The sequence below is a fragment of the Caretta caretta genome, chromosome 4 (genome assembly GCF_965140235.1).
Source record: "Caretta caretta isolate rCarCar2 chromosome 4, rCarCar1.hap1, whole genome shotgun sequence".
Classification (NCBI taxonomy): domain Eukaryota; kingdom Metazoa; phylum Chordata; order Testudines; family Cheloniidae; genus Caretta; species Caretta caretta.
Window position 1 is genome coordinate 99,942,769 of NC_134209.1, and position 16,890 is coordinate 99,959,658.

General features: G+C 40.4%; 1 protein-coding gene across 10 annotated transcripts in view; it reads left to right on the forward strand.

Moving 5' to 3' along the window:
* CLOCK (clock circadian regulator) overlaps nt 1-16,890 on the forward strand; it is a 95,382-nt gene that overhangs the window by 21,768 nt on the left and 56,724 nt on the right. For 5 of the 10 annotated variants that reach the window (XM_075127914.1, XM_048848266.2, XM_048848262.2 and 2 more), the window contains exons 2-4: nt 4,636-4,736; nt 9,370-9,428; nt 15,131-15,241. The exons of 1 other annotated variant lie outside the window; for it this stretch is intronic. The gene's annotated coding sequence lies outside the window, so the exon portion shown is untranslated. Of the gene's footprint in view, nt 1-2,117; nt 2,337-4,635; nt 4,737-9,369; nt 9,429-15,130; nt 15,242-16,890 lie in introns of all 10 variants that reach the window. 4 more of the 10 variants (XM_048848264.2, XM_048848265.2, XM_048848263.2 and 1 more) reach the window with 4 other exon arrangements.

Consider the following 16,890-nt stretch of genomic DNA (forward strand, 5'->3'; position numbering starts at 1 on the left):
TGCTGTCTGAATATTAAGAGCGTTCTACAACTCTGATCAAAATCCCCGTTCCAGAATATTTAAAGACCAACTCTTCCAAAATTACTAAGATTATAAAAGAAAAAGCAGTTTACAAAGCTCACTTTCTGTAGGTGAACAAAGTACTTCAGTACCAATGAAATAGGATTTTGGAGGATCTGAGCATAAGATAAATAAACTTAAACCAATAACTGTTAAAAATTGCAGCAATTGGACTTCCATCACTTTCTTCAGATGCTTATTAAGAGTTAATGAAAAAAGAGTTTAAAAAATGTTGAAGGATGATCAGTTTAAATGTTCATTTGCTCATTAGTTGTCCAGTTAATTCTAGGTATACACCTTTTAACCTCTTCCTAATCCAGTCCTCTCCATTTTTTCTTGTTCCATTCTTTACACGCTTTAAAGCAATGTGTTCCCTAGTGTGGTGGAGGTTTTGGGTCAAACTATACTAAGTTTTTTCTAAGCTTTCCTCCTAAGTCAACCCTTTCGTCTGTTCAGCATTTGTTGCAAGTCTCTGAAATATTTACAATGTGTTGATTTATGCTGTAGTGTTCAGACCAGATCATTGTAAAGTACGTATGTTTTCACCATTGCCATATGCATACTGTGTGCAGTCCAAAATTACAAATGCTTTTTGTGTTACGATACTCTGAGCTTATACGTAGAGTAAATCTCTTTTTGGCATTATTTTCTTCCAAAGCCACATTGCCTTTCTTATACTGAATACCAATTTTGGATTATTAACTTGCAATATCCAGGTTGCATCTCACTTTATTCCCTGCCCACATTCCTAACGTCTCTAGGTCTCTCTCTATTATTTCTTTGTACCCTTGATTAATTCCTTTATTCTCTCTCCTTCCCAAGAAAAATTGTTTTACTTTGGCTGTAAATCCCGAATCTGAAGCTGTTCTTGATCATATAACCAGAGGTGGGCAAACTACGGCCCACAGGCCAGATTCGGCCTACGGGAACCTCTTACCCGGCCCCTGAGCTCCTGGGCCAGTAGGCTAGCCCCCAGCACCTCCCCTGCTGTTCCCCCTACCCTGCAGCCTCAACTCACTGTGTTGCTGGCGCAATGCTCTGGGCAGCAGGGCTGCGAGCTCTTGCCGGGCAGCACAGCTGCAGAGCCGCAGCCTGACCCGGTGTTCTGTGCTGCACCGTGGTGTGGCTGGGTCTAGCCGGGCAGCATAGCTGCCTGTCCTGGTGCTCTGGGCGGGGCACAGCCTCCCCTAACCGGCCCTCTATACAATTTCGGAAACCAGATGTGGCCCTCCGGCCAAAAAGTTTGCCTGCCCCGATATAAACTAATAATATACCTGTGACAGAATACACCTCTGTATTCACATCCTCCACACTATTGTAATAATCTTGGTACAAAGTATGCCTTGTAAGGTATCAGTTGAAAATTTATAATTTGCTACTCCGGATTGTCCTGGTAAAATATGTCTGGCAATATTTTATGTGAAGCTGTAAGATGCTCCTGTATGATGAGGATAACACATGTTCCAAACCTCACAGGTGTGCCCAGGCAGAAGTTAGGTCTGTCCTAAACAAAAGAAGGTTCTTGCCTTAATTTGCATGTAAGCAGTAAACCGAGTCATCAGGCAGGGAGGGAAAACAAAGGAAATTCAAACAGGTGGGGGAAAAACCCAGCAGGGACTATCCTTTTATGTAGACTCTCCGTCTCCTGGGTTTCAGCTAGAAATTTCACAAGGGAGACTGGAACTATAAAAAGAAGGAACAAACACCCCTTTCTTTCTCTCCCTGCCCATCACATTCTCTGCACCTGAGAAGGCAAAGGTAACTGCTGTTGGACTTTGGGGGAGGGGTCCTGACCTGAAAAGTTTAGTCAGTAATCTGGCTGCCCAGAGATGAGAGGGTTTTTTTTAAGTAGATATTAGTAAGCATTTTATCTTTATTTTTCTTGTAACCATTTCTGGGTTTTATGCCTCATTACTTATACTCACTTAAAATCTCTTTCTTAAGCTTGTGTTACTGTTTTTTATCTAATCCAGCATGTTTAAATTGAAGTGTCTGGGCAACTATTTAAGTTAATAAACTAGCATATGATTCCTTTAATGTCTGGCTTGTCCCTCCAGGATTCGCCACTTGATGTGTAGATGGTGCAGCCAGTGACGCAATGGCAAGTGACTGGTGCTGGTCAATAAACCTGACTCCCCTTGGGAATTCCTAATGGCGCCCAAGTGTGGGGTAATGGAACACCCTGGGTGAAAGAAATGTCCCCAGAAAAGTGGATGAGCCAGAATCCTGTTGGTCAATGGTACCAACACTACTGGGACCAGATCCATTTAGAAAAGGTGCGGTTGCGGATGCGATAATACGGGTGCTTAATTCAACTTGGAGCTTTCAAATTGTCTTGACCTTTGTCTTGCCATTTAAGTTCTGCCAAGAGAGAAGATAGAGGGCCTGTGGCAATCCCTTCCTTCTTTGTTTTGCTTAGGCTTACTCACTGAGGGTCTGTGCTCGCTCCTCGTGGTGGGGAAGGACCCAGACATTTGACAGAAGCTCAGATGTTCAAGTAGGGGAAGATCTGCTGCTCGTACTTTGGGCTCTTCTCCCACACTACTGTCAAGCACTGGCTGTTTTCATCGTGTTTTCTTTCATCTGTCAAGACATTGGATGTCCATGTAGATTCCCTTAAAGGAATAATGGACTTAATAGACTGGTACTGTCCAGGAGAGGGCTGGGCAGTACAGGACATACGTTTCTGGGGGAAGATCTGGGACCAGGCATGTGTTGGGAGCACTCTGCAGTATAACCATGGCTAGTGAGATCCAGTGTGTAGCTGGCAGATTGCAGTTACATACAGACACTCAGAGTGTGGCCTGCATGCTGCAAGGCTGTTTGTAAGCGATCCAGGTTAGAGCTGCTACAGCAAAGCATTGCAAGCACCCAAGGTTGCAGGGCAGTGATGACACAGCTCCCCACTAGTTTGAATTGTGCCATGGTATGTCACAATAGCTTGATTTTATAACAGATTTTATGAAAGATGCTATCTTATTGTTTTATAAGGTAAGTAATTACAAAAGCTAAAAGTTTAAAAGACAGCAGGCAAATTAATTAAGATGCATAGACAAGGGATGATTTCAGAAGAGATTTGGAGAGGTAAAAGCGAAGGAAAGCTGTTTCAGATGTTCTTGCCTCTTCCTCATTGCTTTGTATACATGTTTGTTTGTGTCATGCTACTCTAGGAGTGCACCTGTGCTGCTGCTCGTGCACAAAACCATTTTCCCAGTAGGAGCAGCAAAGTGAAACAGATCTTTTTTAGATACATTTTGATGTTTCTGCTGTGGAAGCACAATGAACAGGATATACAGCAGTACAATCACTGTCTTCCGACAGGCACGGGGAAATGTTGTATTTCCCTGCAGTTAAATGCCTTGGTCATAATTACTGGGGCTGGTGTGCCTATCACCAGTGAGGAGGAAATATAGTTAGTTCAAAATGTGTGTACTAGGGTGTAGAGAACTAATGACCTGAGAAAATAGTCTCCTAATTCCTAATCAGGATTTAAGGAACAAAAGAAGAAACTGGTTCCAAATAATCCATTCCAGGGTTAATACTTGCCCTAATGGATTATTAAAGGAGGTGAGAGAAACACAGATGAACTACTTTCATGAGAGGGAGAAACAGAGGGCTTGTCTACATACACAAAGATTTAATGCACAGCAAGCTGGGTTTTGAATGTACAATATACTAGCATGCTGTGTGCTGTCTGTGTGGACCCTGCAGTAAAAGGACCATAGTGCTCTTTGACATATTGCTGTTAGAGATTTGCTGACTGGAAACCAAGATAGGAAGTACTGGAGGCAAAGGTTTGCCCTGTCTCTGGTTGTCTACGCTTAAAAATTTTAATGGCCGTATCTGTGCCAACCTAAGCCCTGGTGTAGACCTAGCTAGATTGACAGAAGAATTCTTCTGTTGACCTATGAATCTCCGCTCGAGGAGCGGATTACTTACAGTGATGGAAGAACTTCTTCCATAACTGTAGGAAGCATCTACAATATAGTGCTGCAGCACCGTAGTGTGGACATGGCCTAAAATATGTGAAAAGAATGTGGCCAGAGATTTGTGTTCTTCTTGTTGAACAAGATCCCTGTATGTGGTGGGGTTTGTTCTTGGTTATTTGCTTAACCAAGGGCTCCTGTGCACTTTCCCAGTCCTCAGATTCTGGCTGTGTCAGTTACCCCAGTAGTGTGTGTTGTGCAGAAGTTAAAGGGCAGAAAGAAGTGTTTGAAATTGTAAAATTGGATAGTTTTATTGATAACTTATCACTTCTCCTTAACAAATGTAGAGATGAAAAATGAATAAAGAAGTCATGCTAAAACTTTGTGGCTAGTTATTTCACAGTGGCATAAAATTTAAAGGCAACATATTTAATGCAAATAAAAACTTCAGATATATCTGAATTCCTTTCCAGCATTAAGACAGAATTGCCGCCAAGTTGTGTGGCTGATTTTTGCATTGAAATCCATCAAGTACAGAAGGAAAGTTCTGAAAGAATAAGAATTTATTATATTTGTCTTTCATGTTAACTGTATGTCTAGTCTTTGTTTTGAGAACTGCTTCATGAAATGCTCGGTTTCTTTTTTGCAGTTGCTGAAACTGAAAGGAGTAGTGGAGCCAGTACTTTAATTTTGCGTGGAGCTTTTGGAAAATTATTGTAATGCTGTAAATCAGAATCTCAGTTAAGTTCGGTGAGTGTCTATGGATATTTTCATTATCCTGGCCATATAAGGAGTACAAAGAGTTACTCATGCATTGGGATTTAGTCTTGTAGTTTACAACATTGAGACAAGACTCTATCATTTAGCCCAAAAATCTTGTGATCTAATTGATAGGTTTTTATATAAACATTTTTTCCCATAGATGTTAGTTTATTTTAAGCAATTTTATAAATGTATTCCTGCCATTACTCTTGGGTTAAATAGTTTTGTATGCCCTATAGGGATTTAATTCAATACCTTCTGTACTAGGTTTGAATAGAGTACTTCCTCCATAGTTTAGCAGGAGCATAGAATAAAATTTCCATATGGGTTTCACTCTAGTTCTGCTGCTCATGGTAGTACCACTGGGAAGTTCTCCAGGAGCCTCATAAAATATGGGGTACCTCAGTCCTATGCTAAACTGAAACCCCTGCATCCTTGATCTCATTTTTTAATTTACTTTGAGTAGGGTTAGCATTGGATTTTGAGACCAATTTAAGGGACTGAATTTACCAGGACTAAAGATTTGACTCAGTGTGCACTGGTATGGACTAATAAGAATACCAGTCATTTTTTTCATTCTTTGTTGCTCCAGTCTATGAATTACAAAGTAAAATTGCCAAGATCTCTGATGCCTTAGCTGAAGGGATCTGAAATCTTGACAGTTTCACTTTACTGTTGGCATGTGTAGCAGAGCTGTAAGAAGGGGAAAGAAATTGTGGGAGGGGGAACAAGAAGTAAGGAAAATGGGCTGCAGGTAGGATGAGCAAATCGTAAGAGTGAAATATCAGGATACATTGGGATAGCTGGGGGCGGGGAAAAAGAGATCCACAGGTGCACAACCCTGACCGGAGCCATGAGAGGGGGTGCACAGCCCTAGGAAGCTGCAAGAGGGGTGTACGGCCCCTGCTGCAGCCCTCACCACAAGCCATGGGGCAAGGACTCAAGGACTCATGGCCCCAGCTCCAGCCCCCAGCAGAAGCCACTGGGCCAGGGGCACAGGTTTCTCCTCCCTCCCAGTGCCCTTCCCCACAGCCCCACCACCACAACTCAGCAGTGCCCCACACAGACCTCCAGTGCCCTGACACACACAGATCTCCCCCACTGTCTAGCACCCCAAAACACACAAGCCTCCCCCACTGCCCAGCGCCCTCCACACCCTCACAGCCCAGCACCCCCCCCCCACACACACACCTCCCAGACACTCACACCATCACAACCTGCCCCCTTCCCTGGCCGCACTCACCAGCCCTGCTGGGAGGTCTCTGGCTCCTAAGGTCAGAGCTGCGAGGGGGGTCTCCAGACTGTCCACATGCTGCGCACGCCACAAGCACGAGCTCCGTGGCTCCCATTGGCTGGGAAAAGCGCCAATTGGAGCTGCTGGAGCTGTGCAGCGAGGCTTGCAGGTGCCAGCAGCGTGCAGAGAGCCCCCCGCCACGGCCCTAAGAGCCAGAGGGAGGTGGGGAGTCCCAGCAGTGCTTACCTGGGGTGGCTCCGAGGAAGCATCCAGCAGGTCCCTCTGGCTCCTAGGGTCGGGTGCGTGGGGTGAGGGGGAGGGCTCTCTGCCTGCTGCCAGCACCTGCACTGTTACCTCTGCCATCTACAACACCTAATTTTCTTTGAAATACATGTTTAAAAAAGCCACATTGAATCCTTTATGCTCTCATAGTATTTCCAGTGTATCAGGCACCTGTTTAATTAATCTCCTTTGCAAAGACATACTGTAAGGTTGTTTACTTTTCAAAGTCATGAATGAAGGTACTGAGGTGAAAATTCAGAATCTATTTGCGTATTTCCCCATTGCTAGGTTCATCATTGGTGCTATGAAGTCTTTGTTTGCTTTTCAGAAATCTTTTCTTATTTGAATACTTTTGACCTACTTTAAATCTCAGCATTAACATGCTTCACTCAAAATATGCATGTTCCCTACAATCCTCTCCTGTTGCCATCCTCAAGGAGGTGGAAGAATATTGTAAGGCATAAATTAACAGTGAGAGTAGCTAACCGTTGGAACAACTTTCCAGTGGTTGTGGAGGATTCTCCATCACTGGCAATAATTATTTCTGGGAAGTTCTTTGACCCTTTGTTATGCAGGAAGTAAAACAAGATGATCATGTTCCCTTCTGTCCTTTGAATGTATGAATGTAAAAAGCAGGGTGAATAAAAATGATTTAAAAATTAAAACAGTTTTTAAATGTACATAATGGATTTTAATTTAAATTATAAAAATTGAAGTAATTGTAATTTACATAGTATTGATTTGCTTCTTTCCATTTTATAGTCTTAAGTTGCTAAAATAGATATTTTACACTTGTTTCTTTAGTTTCCTAATTTTTAGTCAGACTTTAGATTTTATTTTTTTTTCTTAATTTCACATCTAAAATGCTCATCTGTGCTAAAAAAGACAAGTCTAGGGCCTCACTGCCATCTTTACTATGAGAACAATACAAACAGCCCCTGATGTATTTGAGCCAACACATTGAACTTTCATGTGTCAATAAAGTTGAAATTCTTCAACTGGGCTTTAGTCCTCCCCGAGGTTGAAGTAGTGGGACTTGTACTCCGAAGGTCAGCTAGGTGCCTTTGAAACTCTCAGTCTCAAATGCCTAAATATGAGCATCATGTTAAGCTCCTTGTTTTTAAACTCTGGCCTCTGTGTGTGTGTGTGTGTGTATATATAAGTTCATAGTGACTTTGTTAGTATTCTGAAAGTCCAAGCTTTTCATTGTTTGCACTGAAATAATTTTATTTTGAAGTGGTAAAATGTTATGCCACAAAGTAGTTTTTAATAAACCTTTAGCCTGTGCTGCTGGAAATCCTTGTGCTTAAATAAGACTACTCTTACACACGTTTACACTGAGGCTTTGTCGATATAACTTTGCTGCAGAAAGCTCAACACTTCTCATCGAGGTGATTTTATTTTGTCAGCAAAGCAAAAGAGTTTTGTTGGCAGAAGGAGCATTGCAGTGTATACACCTCCACATTTTTGTCGATGAAACTTGATATTTGTTGACAAAATTGTGTAGTGTAGACAAGGCCTAAGTAAGCTATTCGTCAATTAGCACATAGACTCAACAGCTAATTTACACAATTTTTTCATGGTTTTCTGATAAATCCTCTAGTGGTTGGAGTCCCGTTTTTTTTATTTTGTTGCCAGTGTTAAGTAGAGTAACAGCAGGCTCTGCACTTTATTGGTGGCATCACTGAAACCTCATTCACAGTGTTTTAAGATAAGGTATATTCTACTGAGCCGAAATACATACTTTTTCAAAACGAAAACTTCTTTCTACTTTTCCTTCTATACAGTTGACCCTTGTTAGAGAGTCGAACTCCAAATATTGTCTGTATGGATGCCTGTTTGTGGGATGCTTATGTCCTCTAATTTTATAAATAGCAATGACCACTGACACAGCATGTGAGATCCAGGCATTTTCAGGACCTTCCATAGTGCTGGATTATTTGATTCAATTGGCAAACTGGGAAGCAGAATAGGGAATGGATTCAAACCTATTATTTACCAAAATAAAAAGTATGAACTGTAAAATAGTCTAATACAATTTTGTTTTAAATCCAAACATGTTAGAGTTGGTAGTTATCTTAGTGTTTGACTTCGCTAATTTTAATATCTTCAATAGCGATCTGGAAAGAGAGGATAGCAGCATGCTACTGAAAGTTGCTGGTGCTAAATTGGGAGATGTTGAGAACTTGAGAGGATAGAGGTAACACAGAGCAGCCTAGGGAAGTTAGAAATATGGAGAAGAAGCTTTAAACTGGATATTTAGACTGGAAATATGCGAGCAGTATGTGAGTTTTGGGGTGATGGTGGTAGAAATAAGTCATTCTATGAGAAACCTGGAAAGTGGTACTGCTGAAAGACTTAAGAGGGACTGAACAGCAAACTAAATATAGACATTGCAGCTCCTCAACTGGTCAACATGATTAGGCATTACATGCTTGAGGCTTCAGCTTGAAGGAATAAGGGGGTGATAGTCCCTATGTGACTAACTATGAGAGCTCATTAGTAATTTTACTTTTGTTATATTGTCTTCTGGTCTAAAATCAAGAAACGTTTTCTTCTGGTTTAAAATCAAGACTAAAACTTTCCATGCTTGAATTAAAATTTGAGAAATTGCTACTTTATTGATTACATGCATTTTAAAGGCACCCATTACTGTGGTATCGGGGCACACGATGCATGGCTTCAAGTCAAGTTAAGATTTCCCAATAAAAAGTACTGGAGTAATACACCCAATCTTCCTCAGTTTAACTTAAAACCAGAAAACATAAAGAACTGATCAGTCAGCTAAGGGCCCTGGGTTTCATAGCTTGACATCTGTGTAATGCCTGGAGAAAGAGACTGGCCAAGGTTTTGCTTTAAATACAATTCTCATGGGAGCAAATTCCTGACATGGAAACCTGCATCAGAGCAAGTTATGGCGGGCTTATGATGGAATACAGAATATAACCTTAAGCTTTGCTATCCTGAATGCAACAATTTTCATTTTTGTTTTGTGAAGGCAAGAAGGGGAGTTCTCCCTTGCTCTATCCAGTTGCAGGTGCTAGGGAGTCAAATGTTCAGCTATTGAAGTTTTTGTTTAATTATGACTTCCTGTTCTTATAACAGGTAGCTGTAGTGGGAGGGAAGTGGAAAAATCCTGTGACAGCCACAAGAGTTTTAGAAAAGTAAGTTTTTCATTTTGTCATATTTTTTTAGTTTTATAAGAAATAATAGTAAGTTATAACTGGTCAAATGCAGAAGTATATAATAGAGCTACATTGTTTTCTCTTCCTTGAGTATATTTTAAATGTAGGTTTTCCAGAGTTTATTCACTGGGTTTTTTTTCCACCCCTCCTGTCCTTCCACTGTCTTGGATAGTGTGAGGCTTCTAATTCTTCGACAGTGCCACAATGGAGCCCCAATTCAGGCCAGGCCAAATGCATTGCCTCTGGCTCAGCAGTAAGAAAAAATGTTTGCAACACAGAATTACACAGAGTAGCTGCTGCTCAAGAAAGGCACAGAGTTAAGTTATCACTTGCAGGGAAAGGGCTGAATTGCTGAAAGACACCCTTTCTTCCCCACCCCTTCCAGCCTCGTAATTAGAGGACAGCTGATTCTAAAAAACTGAGGTTCCACAGTGATGATTTGGATGGGCAGGTTGTCATAAAAGTGGAGTCTCAATTCAATTCCCTGCCCAGACTCTTTCAGGCTCTCACTGACGGAAGAGCTGAGGAGGCAGTGCAAACTGTCCACTCTCCACAAGCACTTAGGTAGCCATTCAGTTGTGTGTGATTCACCTGCATGCAAAGAGTTAACCATCAGAAGCAGTTATAACAATGTACAATCCTAGAGATTTAAAAACCTCAGCCACTGTAAAAGAATCCCATTAAACAGGCCCTTATTTACATATGTTTGCATTTCTACAAATGGAGTAATCAAGTTTCAGATTAAGTCTTAAGTTCCTTCAATAGCACAGTTTAATACTGTACTTGAGTGATGCAGGATGCATCTACTATTCTGTTCTTGTAGAATCTGTTAGCTACATTTCAGGAACCTTACAAATTACATTGCCAGAGTCCTCCACTAGCCTTAGGATTAATGCATCCTTTCATTGCAGGTACATAGCTCCATAGTGGTGTGCTTTATGTAGATGAATACCATATAAAAATATATACTGACCATATTAAAATATGCAAAACTCAGGCTGACCTGTTACTAAGTAGAGATAGCAGCTCATGTCAGCGTGTACACATTGCATTAATGCTCTGCTTTCTGCATAGGTTCCCCATTAAATATAGAGTTCAGTTCCAGGTTTGTGTCCTGATATTCAAAGCCTTCTGAGACTGGCCCTAGCTATCATCTCTCCCTCCACAAATATGAGTTCCCTGATTGAGGTGTTCCACTGAAATGATGAAATTATTAAACAGGGAAGAATAAATGTGAAACTGATTACTTTCAGAACTAAATACAGAACTCATTTAAATCTATTTAGCTTTCCCTCAGTAAGTTCTTCTCTCTCTCTCACTCTCACTCTCACTCACCCACCCACTCACAAACAAAAATCCCTAAAAACAAACCAAGCTAATTCTCTACATGCGGGAAGGAAGAAAGTGGGAGATACAGATCTCTAATTTAGAATACTTGGAAGGCTCTCTTACAGTGTGCTTCTAGTAAGCAAAGATGGTAATATGTGGCTACTAGCACTATATGAGTTAATGAGTTTGTAAAAAAATGCGTGCTCAGCATCACATAGGAACTCTTGAATGGCAGAGCAGGGATAGAGGGTTAAGAAAATTGTGTGCTTGACTTTGCAATCTTTACATTCTTTTAACATAGAGGTTATTATGTAACTTCCTAAGTCACAGTGAAATCATGTTACAGACAAGAGAGATAGATAGCGTCTATATTGGTTTTATTTCTGGGCACCTCAAAACCAGAGAGAGAGTGACAAATTGGAGGCAATACAGGGATGATGAAACATAGTGATAAATGGGTTGCAGAGACTGACTTGGAATAAAGGACTTGCAAGAAATTTGTGTTTAGCTTAGCAAAAGCAATTAACAAAATGATGTGAACATTTTCAGGTATTCTAAATGTGTAAGCACCAAAGGGGGAGAGGAAATGTTTAACATGCAGCAAGGAATAACAGGGTGAAATTGAGCTAAGTAAAACTCAGGTTGAATATCTGTGAGGGAGGAGTGAATGAGGGGATTCAGGACTAGAAGACTGTGGCTATGTCTATACTACAGTTTATGTCAGCATAATTTATGTTGCTCAGGGCATGAATAAACCACCCCCCTGAGCGACATAAGTTACGCCAACATAAGCACCAGCGTGAACAGTACTATGTCAGAGGGAGCGCTTCTCCCGCCGATATAGATACCGCTGCTCACGGAGGTAGTTTTATTATGCCAACGGGAGACCTCTGCCCTGTCAGCACAGAGCATCTTCATGAGACGCCACAGCAATGGCGCAGCTATGCCACTGATACAAATTAAAAAGCAGCTTTTTGCTCACCAGTAGTACCCAAAAATACATAAACATCCCTAGCGTTCCTGTTGTAAATAGTGTTTGTGGTGTAATGGTTAGATCAGGAGGTATTGTATAACTGCAGAGTATTGTTCTTGAGAACAGTTTTGATTTTTTAAAAATCATGGAGGATTAGCAGTAAAAAAGTCCTATTAGATCATTAGTCAATTCCTTGATCGTATTAGGATTGTGGCACAGAGACCGTTAAGTACTAAAATATTAATGATCTGCCCCTGTTTTCAGAAATACTTACTAAACCTAACAAGTTGGAAAACTGGGAGACGTGCAGATTCTGTCAGAAAACTAAATTCTGTTTTCTGTGATCTTTCCTGGGTGAAATTCTTTGGCCTAATGTTATATAAGACTAGGTGATTATAATTGTTTTCCCTTCTGGTCCTAAAATCTATGGAATTTATGAAGAAGTTGTTTGTAAAATCAGTCTCTGTATATAATATTGTTTACAAAATAAGATTAAAAATTCACTGCCTCTTTAAAGTATTTAGTGAATTTAGTGATATAGGAAAAATACTCAATTGACTGCCCTGGAGACTTAAGTTCTTTGTCCACACAACAGATATATAGGGCAGGTAGAGGCAATGCAAGCTTCCCTACACTGCTTCAGCAGTTTCTCAGTTCTGTCCTGAAGGGACTGGTGCTAAGAGTGAGATGATAGCTCAACCTGCAGACCTTGTTCCATCTTTGAACTCACTTCTGTGAATCAGTGGTACCAATGTTAGTACCAGTTGTGGAGGTAGAACTCTCCTGTGGTTGCTAATACTTTCCATATAGATATCTGCCCCACACTCATGTCGTATAAACTTTCATTATTATCTTGGGCAGTAATGCTGGTGACTCTGTAAGTGCTTTAAAGACTCAATATCTCATTTCTTTTGGCCACCCAGGTATGTCTGCGCTGCAGTTGGGAGCATGCCTCTGAGCCCGGATAAACAGACACATACTAGCTTGTTAAAAATAGCAGCATCAACATTGTGACACGGGTGGCAGCTCAGGCTAGTTGCCAAAGTACAAATCCATCCAATGCTCTGGGTCCATACTATGGTGGCTAGCCTGTGCCACCATCCATGCCACAATGTTGACACTGCTATTTTTAATGTGTTAGCTCAAGCAGAGTTGGCATGTGTCTGTCTGCCCAGGCTGGGAGGCACGCTTCCAACAGCCGTGTAGATGTACCCCTCGTCACTCACTGTCTACCTTTGCTCTGCAGGTCAGCATGAGGTAGAAATGTTATAGTGTTGCCAACTCTCATGATTTTACTGCAAGTTTCAGTGTTGTTTTTCTTAAAGCCCCAGCTGCTGGAATCAGGAGATTGCATGAGAATCTCAGCTTTAATTAAAAAAATAAGTTTCTATCCCTTACGATTGCAGAGAAAAGTTTGAAAATGTTGCTTGAATATACTCTAAAGGCTTAGAATCTAGAAGGCAAATAAAATAACCTAATATGTTTTAAAAATCTGATGGTTTTTGGAGACTGTCATGACCTGTGACCATTGTGACCTGGCAATACTTATGTGTAGGCATCCAGACCTTTCTGCAAGCTTTTACGTGCATGCTATTTTCTACTTACGAGAGCTATGTGGTTTTATTTTCAAAAAGCTTTTCCACTGTATTTAGCTTTTTTCTTACTTTCATTTAAACTTGCATATGTTCAGTTACCACTTATGAAATAGTCAAAAGTTTTTTTCCTCCTTTCTCCAAATTCCCTCTTCAATGTTCCTTTAACTTCCTTTTTATTATACTCTTTTTAGACATTGTGAAATGTAGCTCTGTACTGTTTAACCTCCGTGTATTCTCTGCAGTAGATGTCCTGCATGTGCAGCTTGTAGAGCTGTAAAATTTTCCTCATTAGAGCTGTCACAACTTGTGGAAGGGTTGGCAAAGCCCGCCTGCTCTGAACAGTTTAAAAACATAGGCTTCATATTACAGTCTCTGTAATCTAGATTTCAACAAGTCTCTTTGTAACTGTTAATGTTTATACTTGTCAAACTGAACAAAACTGTCTAAATGTGAGATGAGGGTTTAACCACCTTACAAAAAAAGTAGGTCAATGGGCCAGCAGGTTATTAGGCCAGAAAAGAATGAGCGGGTTCACTGAGTCATGCTGTGTAGTTGTTTTTCTTCTTTTGGCAGAACGCTCTGCTCTGCTTTAATTTCATGTTTTTTTTACCAGTGGTTTTTTTAACCAGTTAAACACTTCCAGTAGAAACAGGGAGAGGAGCAATCATTACCTTTTTAATTAAACTAAAACATACTACTTGTACATTTTACTTTCCTAAGAATAATAACTCTTAAACCTTTAGCAAAAAATACAAGTTCAGTACTTCTCGCTCTAGAGAAAATGAACTTTTTTCTTATAACCCAGAATACATTATAACATTAAATATAAGGCACTGGAGTGAAAATGACAGAAAACAGTGGTAAACCATTCATTGTTTAGTGAAGAAATCAAAACATTCTGTCAGTGTGGCCAATAGCTGAGGCAGGGAGAAATGAGGTATGGCAAGGGAGGAGAGATGTGTGTTTAGATAACTTTGAAAAGTGATGCAAAGTGGCATTGAGTGCTGCTTTAGACAATGGGAACTGTAGAAGAGAATGCATTAAAACCAAAAATGATTGTATGGAGAGACTGAAAGGTGGTGATTGCTAGATTAGAAAAGGGGAGCATGAAAGGGAGTAGAGACTAGATCTAGGAGGTAGGTTTGGAATAAGTACTTAAAAAGAAAGTAATATTAGACTTTATTTTGAAAAGAAAAGGGGGAGCCAGTGGCTGTGTTTGAGGTAGCAGGAGTGATGTAGCTGCGTTTCTCTGTGAGTGAGTGAGCAGCATTCTGAACATTGTGGAGTCTCGAGAACAGTGATTTGATGAAACCAGAGACGAACTGAGGTAATCAGTAGGAAAAGGGATGTAGACATGAATAAAAAACAGTAGAGAAGGAGTTGAGGGAGTGGTATAGACAAATGCTGCTTCAGGATTAACAATAGGGAGATTTAGAGACTTAGGTGATGTGGGAGATGGAAGGTTTGAGTCAAGGATGACACCACGATTACAAATAGAGGTAAATAGGAGGTCTTAGTCAAGCCAGACAAAGTTTCAGGGTAATCCTCTTGCTGAAGAGAAGCACTTCTGTTTTTGACACATTGAGAAGTACTCCTTTTCTTTTTGTGATATTTCTGTAATTCATCAGGCAGAACGTTACATTTATAAATGATATATCATAATAGTACTTTACTAGTAATAGGAATAAGTGATGGCTATAAATATTGCATTTGAATACTAGTGACCTGCAGAATTCCAGTCATTTTCAGTTATTCTAACTTTTTTCCTTTTTGATTCTTTACAGTGCAGAGTTTGATGCCCCTCTGTAGAAGAGGATATATTTAAACCCACATTCATCTGAAGGATCAGTGTTTATCCTAAATATCACGGTTTAACATCCCAAAAAGTATAAGAGGTAAAGAAAGTGTTGCTGTAATTATGAGCTACAGTGTTGTAATTTGGATCCTGTGATTTCTTATTAACTATATTAGGGATCTGTTCCTGTTGTCAAGGAAGTTAATGGACTTGGTTCCAAAAAGGTATAGAGCCCTCAGTCGCATAGGGCTTGAGCTAAAGCCCATTAAAGTCAATGGGAGTCTCTTCATTGATTTCAATGGGCTTTGGTTCAGGCCCATACAATTCAATAAGAATTGAGGGTGCTCAGCACCTTGCAAAACTGGACTTAGAGGGAGCAGGAGCAGGCCTTAAAGAGAGAAGCAAATGTCTATTGTTTTTTCTGTGGCTTTTGTGTACTTGGAATTTCGGTACCGTACTTATGCTGCTAATTTTGACATAAAAACTGGGCACACTCAGTAAGGTGAAATTGGTAATCTAACAATATTAAATGTACTTTGCTGTTATGGAAATAATGATTCTGACTTCTGATTCTGTTTATTGAAAAGGTCAGTCTTGTTCCAGGTGAAGTCCTTTTCTGCTTTGCTATTCTCGCATTTGTTTCTTTTGAAAATTAATGGAATGTTATATAATTTGATATTCTAAAAATTAATAGATCTTTGATGCATATAGTAAATGTTGAATACCAGATTTGTTTTGAAGACTAATTTTGCGATGGTTACTAGCACATGCAGTGGACAAGCTAAAGGAAAATATATTTACAATTTTCCAGCTTTTGTCAAGTGAAGGCCTAAGGATATTAGTTCTGTCTCTTTGAACACTACATTTATCTCATGTCATTAAACTCTGGAAGTAGCTTGCATCAGATGTGAACGACATGTAGTGAGACAGAATAATATCAACCAGTTTATAATAATAATGTAAAAATCGGGAGGGGATGTGACCTCACGTGCCCCCCATGCATCGCCTCTGGTTTCTGCCCAGTGGTGTGGGGGGGCGGGTCTTGGAGCTTCAGCCCTGTGGGGCACAGCTGCTGGGGCGTGGCTTTCAAACTTCTGAAGATTGTTGTATGTGCCTCCGAGGGTCCCTAAGTTTGACCACTCCTGCCTCATCATGACAGATTGAACTCCTTGAGTCTATTTAGTTTAATGAAGAGAATGTTAAGGGATGGCTTGATTACAGTCTATAAGTACATATATGGGGAGCAAGAGAAAGGTATAACACGATGTGATGGCTGGAAGTTGAAGCTAGACAAATTCATAAGGCATTCGTTTTTAACAGTGAGAGTAATTAACCATTTGGGCAATTTACCAAGGGTCCATCACTGACTATTTTTAAATAAAGATTGGATGTTTTTCTAAAAGATCTGCTCCAGGAATTATTTTGGGGAAGTTCTGTGGCTTGTGTTATACAGGAGGTCAAACTAGATGATTACAATGGTCCTTCTGACCTGAGAATCTGTGAATCATTAAGGCTATGATTTTAGCATGGAGGCCACAGATTTCAAGGTAAATTGTGAATTTTATTTAAGTCTGTGACCCCCATCAGTGCTGGTTCTTGTGGGTCAGGATCCCTGCTCTGGTCACATGTTTGCACCATCACTCAGGTTTAGTGCATCTGCTTCTCCATAGATGAAGATGGAGGGGCAGATGGACCAAATTCAATTGGCATAGTGAGCTGACCCATGTGGTCAGAATAGCACTCAGGTTT